Here is a 14,602-nt window from a genome sequence, read left to right as displayed (position 1 = left end):
CTGCAGTCCATGGGGCTGCAAGGAGTTGGACACGACTGAGCGACTGAACTGAACTGATTCAACTATTTAAATATTATGTATTTAGAGAATACTGTGCAGGAGGAGCTAGATGGCAAGATACAGCGACTGAGTAGACACTGTCTGTTGATGTCATCCTGGGGTTTACAGTCTAAGTGAGGGGATACAGGGATTAAAGAACTAGAGAATACCATCGACATTTCATTCTAGGTGTGATCAGAGTTGTAAGAGAGAAGCACCACAGGGGCCGTGAGACTCACAGGAAAGGGAGTAACCTAGTTTTGGGGTCAGAAGACCTTTGGGAGGGGGTGATTTCTGAACTGGACGCACAGACTTCATCTGCACCCTAGTGCTGCCTGGACTTATACTATCCTTCCCTAGTATACTTGCTCCCTGCTAGATGTCATTCCATTCCCTTCTAATTCCCAGTGCGTTCCTCCCATCCCTACTGTCAGCCAAAAAGCATGCTTCTTCCATCCCTCAAAAACATAGGAACACAGACCCCTACTCTGCCTGCTGGGCAAGTCTGCATCCACATACCGTCTCCCCATCTCTTTCTTTAGATGACCTGTCTGTGCCGCATCAAAGGCCAGCCTTCCCCTTGGGGTCAATCTTGTGCCATCACCTACTCAAGGAACCTCCTCCAACAATTCTCCCCTCTCTTTCCTGCACCATTAATTTTTGGCTTCTATTGCATCCTTCTTTCTCATCTGAAACAAACATCATGCTGATTCTTGCATCTTGAAAACCATACAAAAACCAGTCTTGGCCTCACTTCTCCCCTCTCTATCACCCCAGGGGAGAAGAGAAATTGGAGAAGAGAAGCTTCCCACTGGAGAAACTACTTGCTGTCCTTAGTTTCTCTTCTCCCGGTCTTTCTTGAACTCTCTCTGATGAGGCTTTCTTCCCCAGCATTGGTCTGAAATAGCTCTTTGTCATGTTACCATGACCTCCTGGTTGCTAAACCCGATGGTCATTTCTTGGTCCTCATCTTACTTGACCTCTTAGGAGCCTCTGAGACCCAGGGGATCACAGCCTTCTCTCCATGCGGTTTCTCCCTAGGCTTTCAGGATCCCTAGTCGCTGTTGCAGACCCTTCTCAGTCTCCTGTGATGGCGTCTTCTCTTCCAGATGTTTAAGGGTCCCAGGGCTCAGGTGTCCCAGATGCTTGACATCTTTGTTCTCTCTGTGCTTACTTTCTTGATGAGGGATTGCACTTCATCTCATGATTTGAAATAGTGTTATTCTATATGTTAATGATTCTGTGCATCTATTTGCAGATATCGTATATCTTCTTTATCCCTTAGCCCTTATCTCTCTACTGCTGCCGCTCCTGCTGCTAAGCCGCTTCAATTGTGTCCGACTCTGTGCGACCCCGTAGACAGCAGCCCAACAGGCTCCCCCGTCCCTGGGATTCTCCAGGCAAGAACACTGGAGTGGGTTGCCATTTCCTTCTCCAATGCATGAAACCTAAAAGTGAAAGTGAAGTTGCTCAGTCCTGTTCGACTCATAGCGACCTCATGGACTGCAGCCTACCAGGCTCCTCCGTCCATGGGATTTTCCAGGCAAGAGTACTGGAGTGAGGTACCATCGCCTTCTCTGAACCTCTTTACTAGACTTAAATATTTAGAAGTTTAATAAAACACCTCAAATTCAACAAGTCCATAACCTTGAAAACAGAATGCTGAGTGAAAGAAGCCAGACACAAAAGGCCACATGTTGTATGATTCTATCTACATATAATTTCCAGAAATAGGGAAATTCATAAAGACAGAAAGTAGATGTCAAGGAGGGGGGAATGGAGAGTGGATAGTGGGTATAGGTCTTTTGAGGGAGTCAACGAATTTTCTGGAATTAGATAGTGTGGTGAATACACAACTCATGAATATACTGAGAAGCATCGAAGCCACATTTTAAAGAGGTGAATTTTATGATATGTGAATTATAATCAATAAAAAATCATCATAATGGAAAAGAAAAACAACTGAATTCTTGATCTTCCCCCACCTGAAACCTTATCCTCCTAAAGCCTCTTCCAATCTTCCAGCCCCATCCTTCCCATCGCTCAGGCCAAAGTTTTGAAGCCACGTTGGCTTCTTTTCTCATGCTTTACTCTAATCCATTAGAATATCATCATGGTATTTTCCTTCAAAATATACCCAGAATCTGACCACTGCTCAGCATCTCCGCTGCTATGACATCTTCATCTCATACCTGGTTTACCATAGGGGATTCCTCCTATCTTTTTGTTTCTGCCCTTACCAGCCTACAGGCAGTTTTCAACACTGCATTGGGGGATCCTTCTGAAGCACAGTAGACTCTGTACCTCTTCTGCTCCAAACTCTTCCAGAGCTCAAAACTCATCAGCCCAAGAAAAACTCAAGTTTTTGCTATGACCTCCTCCAAGGCCCTCATGGTCAGCCTCCTCTACTATTTTTCCAGCTTCATTGCTTGCCAGGGTCATTCACTCAGTTTCAGCTCCCGAGCTTCCTCACTGATTTTAGAACCCACATGGCATCTCCCACCCTAGGGCCTTTAGCTCGCAGCTGCCCTCTGCCTGGAACAGTCTGCCTTTGGATACCTGCCTAGTAAACTCTGCCCCTGTTTTGAGTCATTTCCCTGATGTCACCTCTTTGAGAGACTTACTCTGAGTGTACCCTCCCTATACCTCCATTTCTCCCTTGCCCTGCTCTGCTTCTCTTCTGCTGTGTCCAAAACTATTGACAGGGACTTCCCTGGTGCTCTAGTTGTTAAGAATCCGCTTGCCAATGCAGGGGACACGGGTTCAGTTCTTGGTCCTGGAAGATCCCACATGCCGCAGAGGAACTAAGCCCTTGCGTCATAATTACTGAGCCTGAGCTCTAGAGCCCAAGAGCTACAATTACTAAGCCCATATGCTGCAACTACTGAATCCCATGTGCCCTAGAGCCTGTACTCTGCAACAAGAGAAGCCACCACGGTGAGAAGCCCGTGCACCACAACAAGGAGTAGCCGCAGCTTGCCACAGCTGGAGAAAGCCTGTGCGCAGCAACGAAGATCCAGCACAGCCATAAGTAAACAGATGAGTAAAAGTAAAAAAGACTATTGGTCTGCATCTGATTTACTTATTTGTTTCATATGCTTATTTCTTCCCGCCCCCCCACCCCCAGGGTAAGGTAGATCCACAGGGGCAAGGCTTTCATCTGCTTTGTTCACTGCTGTCCTAAGCGCCTAGAATAACATCTGGCACATAGCATTGCTCAGTCAGTATTGATTGGATGAATGAATGAGCTCTAAAGAATGAGAAAGAATTAACAAGGAAAGTGTTTGAAGAGGACTGTGGAGGAGAATGTTTTAGGCAGAGAATCATCATGTATAAATGCCTTAACAAATTAAGGCAGAAAAACAATATTTATACATGAAACAGATGGCATAAAACCAGTTGATAAAATTTAACACTCATTCACGATAAGGATACATTCTTTGCTTAATGAATTCTAAACAAACTCATGAACTTACTTCTAAACTTGATAAAGGGCTATCTACCAGAAACGTAGAGCAAACACTATGTGATGATGGAGCATGAGGCACATTCCCATGCTCAGCTGTCTTTCTGACACATGGCAGGATCACGCCTTCCTACTCCTTTGGAAGTTAGACTTGGCCATGGGACTTGCCTTGAAATGCTAGTGGACAGAATACGAGTTACTTCAGGGCAGAAATGGTATGGACCTAACAGAAGCAGAAGATATTAAGAAGAGGTGGCAAGAATACACAGAAGAACTGTACAAAAAAGATCTTCACGACCCAGATAATCATGATGATGTGATCACTAATCAAGAGACCTTTTCCATATATCAACAATAGCAATTTGATGGGACTTCCCTGGTGGTCTAGTGTTTTAAGAATCTGACTGCCAATGCATGTGAGTTCAATCCCTGGTCTGGGAGGATCCCACATGCTGAGGAGCAACTAAGCTCCTACACCACAGCTACTGAGCCGTCCTGCCTAGAGTCCCTGCTCTGCAGTAAGAGAAGCCACTGCAATGAGAAACACTCTCATTGCAATGAAGAGTAGCCCCCTCTTGCCACAACTAAAGAAAGCCCATGCATAGCAATGAAGACCCAGTGCATCCAAAAATAAACAAAGAAATAAACAAAAAAACTTTAAAGAAGTTTAAAAAAATAGTAATTGAAAGTGTAATAGTAACTTTAAAATTTCATTCATCAGAGTAACAAAAACTGTGACATACTTAGGAAGAAACTAATTAGAATTATATAAGACCTTCTGCTTTTTTTTTGCATTTCTTTTCCATGGGGATGGTCTTGATCCCTGTCTCCTGTACAATGTCATGAACTTCATTCCATAGTTCATCAGGCACTCTATCTATCAGATCTAGGCCCTTAAATCTATTTCTCACTTCCACTGTATAATCATAAGGGATTTGATTTAGGTCATACCTGAATGGTCTAGCGGTTTTCCCTACTTTCTTCAATTTGAGTCTGAATTTGGTAATAAGGAGTTCATGATCTGAGCCACGGTCAGCTCCTGGTCTTGTTTTTGTTGACTGTATAGAGCTTCTCCATCTTTGGCTGCAAAGAATATAATCAATCTGATTTCGGTGTTGACCATCTGGTGATGTCCATGTGTAGAATGAAAACTGACCTTTTCCAGTCCTGTGGCCACTGCTGAGTTTTCCAAATTTGCTGGCATATTGAGTGCAGCACTTTCACAGCATCATCTTTCAGGATTAGAAACAGCTCAGCTGGAATTCCATCACCTCCACTAGCTTTGTTCATAGTGATGCTTTCTAAGGCCCACTTGACTTCACATTCCAGGATGTCTGGCTCTAGATGAGTGATCACACCATCATGATTATCTGGGTCATGAAGATCTTTTTTGTACAGTTCTTCTGTGTATTCTTGCCACCTCTTCTTAATATCTTCTGCTTCTGTTAGGTCCATACCATTTCTGTCCTTTATCGAGCCCATCTTTGCATGAAATGTTCCCTTGGTATCTACAATTTTCTTGAAGAGATCTCTAGTCTTTCCCATTCTTTTGTTTTCCTCTATTTCTTTGCATTGATTGGTGAAGAAGGCTTTCTTATCTCTTCTTGCTATTCTCTGCATTCAGATGCCTGTATCTTTCCTTTTCTCCTTTGCTTTTTGCCTTTCTTCTTTTCACAGCTATTTGTAAATTCCAATTCCAAAGAAAGGCAATGCCAAAGAATGCTCAAACTACCGCACAATTGCAATCATCTCACACGCTAGTAAAGCAATGCTCAAAATTCTCCAAGCCAGGCTTCAGCAATATGTGAACCATGAACTTCCTGATGTTCAAGCTGGTTTTAGAAAAGGCAGAGGAACCAGAGATCAAATTGCCAACATCTGCTGGATTATGGAAAAAGCAAGAGAGTTCCAGAAAAACATCTACTTCTGCGTTATTGACTACGCCAAAGCCTTTGACTGTGTGGATCACAATAAACTGTGGAAAATTCTGAAAGAGATGGGAATACCAGACCACCTGACCCGCCTCTTGAGAAATCTGTATGCAGGTCAGGAAGAAACAGTTAGAATTGGACATGGAACAACAGACTGGTTCCAAATAGGAAAAGGAGTACGTCAAGGCTGTCTATTGTCACCCTGCTTATTTAACTTCTATGCAGAGTACATCATGAGAAACGCTGGACTGGAAGAAACACAAGCTGGAATCAAGATTGCTGGGAGAAATATCAGTAACCTCAGATATTCAGATGACACCACCCTTATGGCAGAAAGTGAAGAGGAGCTAAAAAACCTCTTGATGAAAGTGAAAGAGGAGAGTGAAAAAGTTGGCTTAAAGCTCAACATTCAGAAAACTAAGATCATGGCATCCGGTCCCATCACTTCATGGGAAATAGATGGGGAAACATTGGAAACAGATATCAGACTTTATTTTTTTGGGCTCCAAAATCACTGCAGATGGTGATTGCAGCCATGATATTAAAAGACGCTTACTCCTTGGAAGAAAAGTTATGATCAACCTAGACAGCAAATTCAAAAGCAGAGACATTACTTTGCCGACTAAGGTCCGTCTAGTCAAGGCTATGGTTTTTCCTGTGGTCATGTACGGATGTGAGAGTCGGACTGTGAAGAAGACTGAGCACTGAAGAATTGATACTTTTGAACTGTGGTGTTGGAGAAGACTCTTGAGAGTCCCTTGGACTGCAAGCAGATCCAACCAGTCCATTCTGAAGGAGATCAGCCCTGGGATTTCTTTGGAAGGAATGATACTAAAGCTGAAACTCCAGTACTTTGGCCACCTCATGTGAAGAGTTGACTCATTGGAAAACACTCTGATGCTGGGAGGGATTAGGGGCAGGAGGAGAAAGGGACGACAGAGGATGAGATGGCTGGATGGCATCACAGACTAGATGGATGTGAGTCTGAGTGAACTCTGGGAGTTGGTGATGGACAGGGAGGCCTGGCGTGCTGTGATTCATGGGGTCGCAGAGTTGGACATGACTGAGCGACTGAGCTGAACTGAACTGAACTGAAGACCTTCTGCAATGAGGGAGACCCAGGTTCAACCCCTGAGTCTGGAAGTTCCCCTGAAGGGGGAAATGGCAACCCACTCTACTATTCTTGCCTGGAGAATCCCATAGACAGAGCATCTTGACCCACTGTAGTCCATGAGGTCGCAAAGAGTCAGACTTAACTGAATGATAACGCTTGAGAACACACTTGAACTTTCCTGGAGAAAACAATAAAATTGAAAGTCACCAAAAAGTGAAGAGATGTGTTGTGTTGGGAAGATTCCCTGGAGAAGGAAATGGAAACCTACTCCAGTATTCTTGCTTGGAAAAATCCCATAGACAGAGGAGCCTGGTGGGCTACAGTCCATGGAGTCACAAAAAATCAGACACGACTGAGTGACTAATGCTGGACAGCTGTTTTGTTCAATAATGGGATAACTATCATCATAAAAATGTCAATTCTCCTCAAAGTAAGGGAAAACTTGAATGCAATCTCAAACAAGATACTAAAAAGACTCTTTGTAGAACTTGATAGGATGCTTCTAAAACCCATGTTTCTTCATATCCTTAACAAAAGCTTACGGAGGGCCTACTTCGGGCCTAACCTTGTTCTAAGTACTGAGGATACAGTGGTAAATAAAACAAAACAAAACAAAAAAAGGCTTCCTGGAGCTCTTATTCTAATGCAGAAAAAACAGTAGTAAACACACAGACATAGATACCTAATATCTCATGACGGTTTTATGTGGTATATATAAATGTTACATTAGCCTCCTAAAAAAAAAGACAAACGATGGGATCCACTTTACCAGATCTAAAAACTTACGATAAAGCTGCAGTTTTAAAAACAGCTGGCTACTGAGACCGTGTGCAACAACTACTGAAGACCACCAGTCCTAGATAGAGCCTGTGCTGCACAAGAGAAGCTACAGCAATGAAAAGCCTGTGCTGCAACAAAGAGTAGCCCTCCACCCCTCCTCATCGCAAACAGAGAAAGGGTTCAGCAACAAAGACCCGTGTGGCCAAGAATAAACAAATAAATTTGAAAAAAGCAGTTGGCATTAGTGCACATAAAAACTGTGTTGGCTAAAAAGTTCCTTTGGTTTTTAAGCTTAAAAACAAAAAGACACCTTTCTCATTTTCACCAAGAATGTTACTGAACAACATATTCACCGTTTTGTTCCACTACTTCTTGCCATTTTCCAGGCAACGTCACATTTCCAATTTCTCAAAACCAATACTTTTTGAGCAAAGAACCATTCCAGGTGACTTTTAGTTTTCCAGAGAATTGACATTTTTTCCATTTAAGAGAATTTTGTAAAGACTGAAATAATGGAAATCTGAAGGTGCAATGTCTGGTGAATATAGTAGATGAATCAGAACTCCCCAGCCAAGATGTGACAGTTTTTGCCTGGTCATCAAAGAAACAGGGTCCTGTGTTACCCTGATGGAAGATTACGTGTTTTCTGTTAACTAATTCTGGATGCTTTTTGTTCAAATGCTGCTTTCAGTTGGTCTAATTGGGAGAAATACTTATTGGTATGAATTGTTTGGTTTTCTGGAAGGAGCTCATAATAGAGGACTCCCTTCCAATCCCACCATAAACATAACATCACCTTTGGATGAAGACCAGCCTTTGATGTGGTTGGTAGTGGTTCATTTCACTTGACTCTTCTATCCTAAATCATTCTACAGTATCCACTTTTCATCTCCAGTCACAGTTTGTTTTTAAAATGGAAGTTTTTGTTATGTTTAAATGGAGAATTGCTGCTGGAAATATGGTCAAGAAGGTTTTTTTCGCTTAACTTATGTAGAACCCAAACTTCCATGCAATTAACATACCAAGCTGGTGCAGATGGTTTTCAAGGCTTGCTTTGGATATTTTGAGTGTGTTTGTTATCTTGTGTGGTATAACATTGATCATTCTCAATGAATGTCTAGGTTTGATTGCCATCAGCTTCAACTGGTCTTCCTGACAGTGGAGCATCATTCAGTGAGACATATTCAGCACAAAACTTTGCAAACCGTTTTTGACTCTGATCAGTCACAGTACCTTCTTCATATGCTGTACAAACTTTTCTTTTTTTCCTCTGCATTTTAATTGCATTTTTACCTTTCTTGTGATAATAAAGCATATGCTGAAATGTTCCTTCTTTTTCCATTTTCATTATTAAAATGGCTACACAAAAATTCACCAACTTTGATAAGTTATTTTTAAAAACACATGCTAATATAACAGCTGTTACAATACAATCCAACAAAATTGTTTTGAATGAAATTAAAGATAACTATGTGCTACAAGAGGCTGCTAATAGAAAAAAATTTTTTTGGTCAACCAATTCTGTAAGAAAAGACTAGAGTCCAAAAAAAAAAAAAAATTGATAAAAGCACTTCATGCATCTGAGGGGGATTTGACTTAGGATAAGGAAGGCATTTTGAACCAGTGGGGTAAGGACAACTCTTCATGAGAGGTGTCAGGACAATTGACTTGAGGAAAAAAATCGATCTCTTCCTCACAATATATACAAAAACAAATTCATGTTTAAAATTCTAAAAAAAAAGAACAACCTCACAATTTTATAAGAATTAAAGAATATCAGCAAGATCTTCAGGTAGAAAATATCTTTAAATATTCATGATGGAGAGGGATATATGAATTAATGCATTTTGGAGGGTGATTTATCAGAACTATTTAAGTGGAAATACACTTAACCTAAATTATCTATAACCTATCAATTCTGCTTCTAGATATTGAAGGAAAAAAAAAAACTAGCCCAGATTCATAAGGATATATGTGGATATTCATTGCAGCATTGTCTGCAATATTAAAAAAAAAAATGGGAAAAAATTCCAAACATGTATTGTGGAATATCAGTGTAGACTAGAATTAATAAAATGAAGTATATTTATATGTTGATTTGTTATTAGTTATTCAGCATTTTAAAAGAATGAACTAGGACTAAATCTATATGTACAAACATGCAAGATCTCAAAAATGTTTTGTTGAGTAAAAACAGTCAGTTCCTAAAAGCTACCTACAATTTGATGCCATTTATATTTACATTTTTAAAGTACACACCAAGACAATACTAAATGCTATCCACATTTTGCAGACTGTTAGGATTCTCCAGAGAAACAGAACCAATAGGATGGATAGACGGTAGATAGATAGTTGCTCTTACTGTAAGACACTGACTTGTGCAATCAGGGAGGCAATTGTCCCAAGGTCTGCTGCTCTGTCTGCATGCTGGAGACCTAGAGAAACCTGGCAGTTCCAGCCTGAGTCTTAAGACCCGAGAACCAGGTGCAATGATGGTCTAAGTCTCAGATCAGTGTCCCAGCTCAGTCAGGCAGAGAGAGTAAATTCTCCCCTCATCCATTTTATTGTTCTGTTCAGGCCTTCGGTGGATTGAATGATGCTCATCCACTCTGGGGGCTTCTCAGCTGCTCAGGGGTAAAAAACCCACCTGCCAATGCTGGAGACGCAGGAGACGGAAGACATGCATTCAATCCCTGGGTCAGGAAGATCCCCTGGAAGAGGAAATGGCAACCCACTCCAGTATTCTTGCCTGGAGAATCCCCTGGACAGAGGAGGCTGGCGGCCTACAGTCCATAGGGTTGCAAAGAGTTGGATACAACTGAGCGACTGAGCATGCGCACACACACCCACGTTGGGGAAGGCCATCTGCTCTACTTAGTCTACCAATTCAAATGCTAATCTCATCTGGAAACCCTCTCGCAGACAGATCCAGACATAGTGTTTACCCAAATACCTGGGTACTCCATGACCCAGTCAAGTTGACACATAAAATTAACTATCACCAACAGTAATAGCTAACATCTATCCAGCACTTACTATGAGCTTGGCACTATCCCAATTATTTACCAAGGAACACCTTATGTGAATCCTAATCCTACACTATTAGTTACTATTATTAATCCTTACCTTACAGACGATAGAACTGAGGTTAAGTAACTTGCTTAATCTTACCCACTTAGGAAGGAGGAGCACTGGGAATCAAATCTAAGCAGTTTGGCTCCAGAACCAAGCTCTGGACCCCTATGCTGATCATATTAAGTTTTTAACAGTGGTGTTACCCAGGGAGTGGGGGAGGCAGGGACCGAGACTTGGGAGAGGAGATGGTCAGTGGGCAAATAAAGCTCTACAATACCTGTAATGTTCTATGTTTTTAAAGGGTAAAGTAAACTGGTATATTATTTGTGATAATAAATTAATTTTAAATATAGATATTTAAAATGATAATAACTATTATATTGTGTGGGCCAAAAAATTTTATCTTACCAACCCAATACATGAAATTAAAGAATTACTTTTTGGAACATGGTGATTCATAGGACTTCCTTGGTGCTTTCCAATGTACAGGGATGTAGGTTTGATTTCTGATCAGGGAACTAACATCCCACATGCCACAGGGCAACTGAGCCTGTGCACTGCAGCTAGAGAGAAGCCTGTCTGCTGCAACAAAGACCCAATGCAGCCAAATAAATAATCAAATATTTCTAAAAGCAGAATATAGTGGTTAATGCTAGTAGGTGGTGCTCCACAAGCCTCTAACGGTGGGCTGTACCCGGTTTGATGCGGAGTGGGGTTTGGGAAACTTTCTTTGAGCTGAGCGGTGGATGATGTGTATGTGTTAGTCAGCAAGGGTGAGGAGCGGGGTGTGGGCAGGGGGCGGGGTGGAGGGGGCGTAGATTTCCCGGCAGAGGAAACAGCATGAGCAAGAGCCCTGAGGGGGTCACCACACACCCCCGGAACTAAGACAAGTGTGTTGGAGTCTAGAGAAAGAGGGAACATGGCTTGAAGTGAGGCTGGAGAGGTAGGCAGGTGTCCGACCTCATGGAGGCTGGTAGGCTGAGGAAAGGCCTGAGAATTTAATTCTCAGAATAGTGTGTACTGTTGGGTAGGGTGAAAACTGGACGCTGATGGCATCACCGAAATCCCTGGAGTCATTTTTGCAGAGCTGTGTCCGGGGAGTGGGTAGACACGCCAAAAAAGAGACTGAAGATGTAGAGGTGTTGCAGTCACTAATTCACGTCTGAGTCTTGCAACCCTATGGACCAACCAGGGTCCTCCATCCATGGGACTGTCCAGACAAGAATACTGGAGTGGGTTGACCTCGACAGCTCTCAAAACATGTGGATCTGAAGGATGAGGCTGGGATAGAGAGGCACCTGGAGGGTGAACAAGCCATTGAAGGCTGAGGTTAACTTTGGCTGGCTGTCGTTATCTTTATGATGAGAAAGATTTACACCCAAAGACACATCCACAAGAATGTTCACCATAGCACGGTTTATTACAACACAAAGAACTTAAATATCCAACAACAGTTCAATTAACTGAATAATGGAGTATCTAAGCGATGCAAAACAAACAATAGTATACTCAGACTCTTGTTTCAGACAGTGAGTGGTCACATCTTCCTCTAAAGCAATTCAGTGCTTAAAAAATCATTTTGTAGAAGAATGTCTATTGTTGTGGGGGAACATATAAAGTTCTATAGCATATTAAGTTTAAGAAGCCAGTTATAACATAATGAGTATATTATGATCTCATTTCGGTATTGGGAAGTCTCCATCTCTACCTATCTCCCCGTCTTCATGCCTGGTGGGGTAAGACGAGGGGGTCTTTTGATATAATGCACCATGGCAAAAATTATGCCATGGGAAGTGACCCACTTTATCAAACGAGAGATCTATTTGTCTTATGGATGCTTCATGTCGGTTCAGAAAGGAGCTAGGATGTTGTGGGGAGGGCAGAGGGGTTAGAAGGAAGGTCCTTCTGGCCCCAGCTTAGGCCAACTTTATACCAAAGCTGAAAAAAAAAAAGGTATTGTTCATTTTCTAGACTTTGGAGGAATATGTGATAGGTTATAAGAAAGATTTGGAGGTGGGGGGGGGAGTTTTAAAGGAAACTGTGATCACTCACTACATGAAACAAAAGTCTTTGAGTCCACTGCTTGCTGTGGACAGCAACGGAGAGCTGTTCCTGAAAGGCAGTCTCTGAGCAAGGCAGAGGGGTCATCTCACACAGACTTTGGGGAAGTGAGGAGTGCAGCACTGGGTCAGCTTTCAGAGAGTTTAGGAATGGTTGACCCTCTAGAAGCACGGTCAATGGAGTGAGGCTGCTGATACCTGGTTGTTCTTAGAAGAGTGGGCTATTACTGGTTGAGCACGAGATTCCAGGTTACTGAAGCAAGTGCTCACAGAAGTGAGGTTTATACCTAGTGTTAAGAGTTCAGTTCAGTCGCTCAGCTGTGTCCGACTATTTGTGACCCCATGGACTGCAGCATGCCAGGCCTCCCTGTCCATCACCAACTCCCAGAGCTTGCTCAAACTCAGGTCAATCGAGTCAGTAATGCCATCGGTGTTGAGTCACCTAACAATTTATCTTTGTGTGTGTATGTGGCCGTGCTGCTGTGGCTTGTGAGACCTTAGTTCCCTGCTCAGGAATCAAACTCAGGCCCCTGGCAGTGAGAGCATTGAGCCTCAACCACTGGACTGCCAGGGATTCCCAGCAATTCATCTCTTCCTAAGAGGATGGGAAATGTTATTTCCTTAGGGGAGAAGGACTGAGACGGCAGGACAATCTACACATACATGAAGATGAATGGTCTCAGTGAAATAGCCCAGGTGGGGCCTCTGTGCTGGAGCTAATCCCGATTAGCCAGGACTGGTTTCTAAAGAAGGATCCCAAAGACATCCAGAGTTTCCTGGATTTGGACTCAGGATGTGGTCTTGAGGGAAGAGTCTTACTCGCTCCTTACCTCCCCCAGTCTGGTGACAGGGTGTATTTCATGTTGATGGTGGGGGCGGTGGGGAGTAGCCCCTGGGCACCCCCCACCCTCAGGTTCTGACTGGGCCCTCCTGAGTGATGCCCTCCTCCCTCCTGAGTGATGCCCTCCTCCCTCCTGGGTGATGCCCTCCAGGACCCTGCAGGGCCAACCGCCCAGTCCACAAGCAGATCAGAGCCTGCGAGGCCTCAGCCTCTGCCTCACCCTGCGTGGCAGCCGTAGCCAGCTGTCGGGCCCCCCTGACCCTCCAGAGACTCTGGGGCTGGAATTCCCTGGGCAGATTTCTCACCCTCTCAGTACTTGCTTCCAGCTTGTCTGGCAAATGAGAAGACTTCACAGACTTCAGAAAGAGGGCTGTGGCAGAGACAGATTTGAGAGGGATCAAGAGCTCAAGGAGGGGAGGATATCACTGTTACAGTCTAAACCTCAGGCCCCGCTGGGGGCGTCGGATGATCACATGTCTGTAAACAACCAGCGCTGCTGGCCGGGCTGTGTGAGTGCAGAGGCTCGCGTTACCGAGTGGCCCACATGGTGACTCACAGGTCCCCGGCTGATGGCTGGGTGGGTGGGACAGGGGCCTTAGAGGGGAGAGAAGAAGGGAGAGACTTCGAGATAGGGGTCAGGAGTGGGGTTGGGGTGGGGTGGGTCTCTCCTATTCTGAGCCCAGTGAGAACAGGGGCCTGGACCTTCTGCCTGTCATCCAGGTGACACTCTCTCAAGTGAGAGAAATGGAGGCGGTGGGGGCGGGGGCGCCCAGCTCTGTGGGGAAGCCCTCACCCTCCTCCCTGTCTGGTGGTTTCTATGGTAACAAAGTTACCTCAGAAACTAGAAACACGCCATCTTGTTTGCCTGGAGCCCCATGGCCTGTGAGGTGGGGCCCACAGACAGCTAGCAGGGACCAGGCTCTCATCTGCCTCAGTCACAGCCAATGTTGAGTGGGCGGTGAGGGGCTGGGAGCCAGGCTCCCTTCAGGAAAGGGAAGGTTCAGCTTTCTTTAGGAAAAAACAGCTGCTGGGCTCCGGTGCTGACAGAACCTTCTTTCCACACCACGGCCCTGTCCTGTCACCGCCCTGTCTGGAGTCTTGGTTTCCCACCAGAGTGTGTGGAGGGGCCTGTTCTGTGGACCCACCTCATAGATGTCTGGCCTGCTTCTCAGATTTGGAGCAGACACCATTTGCTTCCCCGCCTCCTCTCCTCTGTGCTCTATCCTGAGATGAGATAATATGGTGAGGGGTAGAGAGCACAGGTTCTGTATTCGGATCTGTATTCAAATCCATTCC

The sequence above is a fragment of the Capra hircus genome, chromosome 10, assembly GCF_001704415.2.
Source record: "Capra hircus breed San Clemente chromosome 10, ASM170441v1, whole genome shotgun sequence".
Taxonomy (NCBI): Eukaryota; Metazoa; Chordata; class Mammalia; order Artiodactyla; family Bovidae; genus Capra; species Capra hircus.
Note: the sequence above shows the minus strand (reverse complement) of the source record.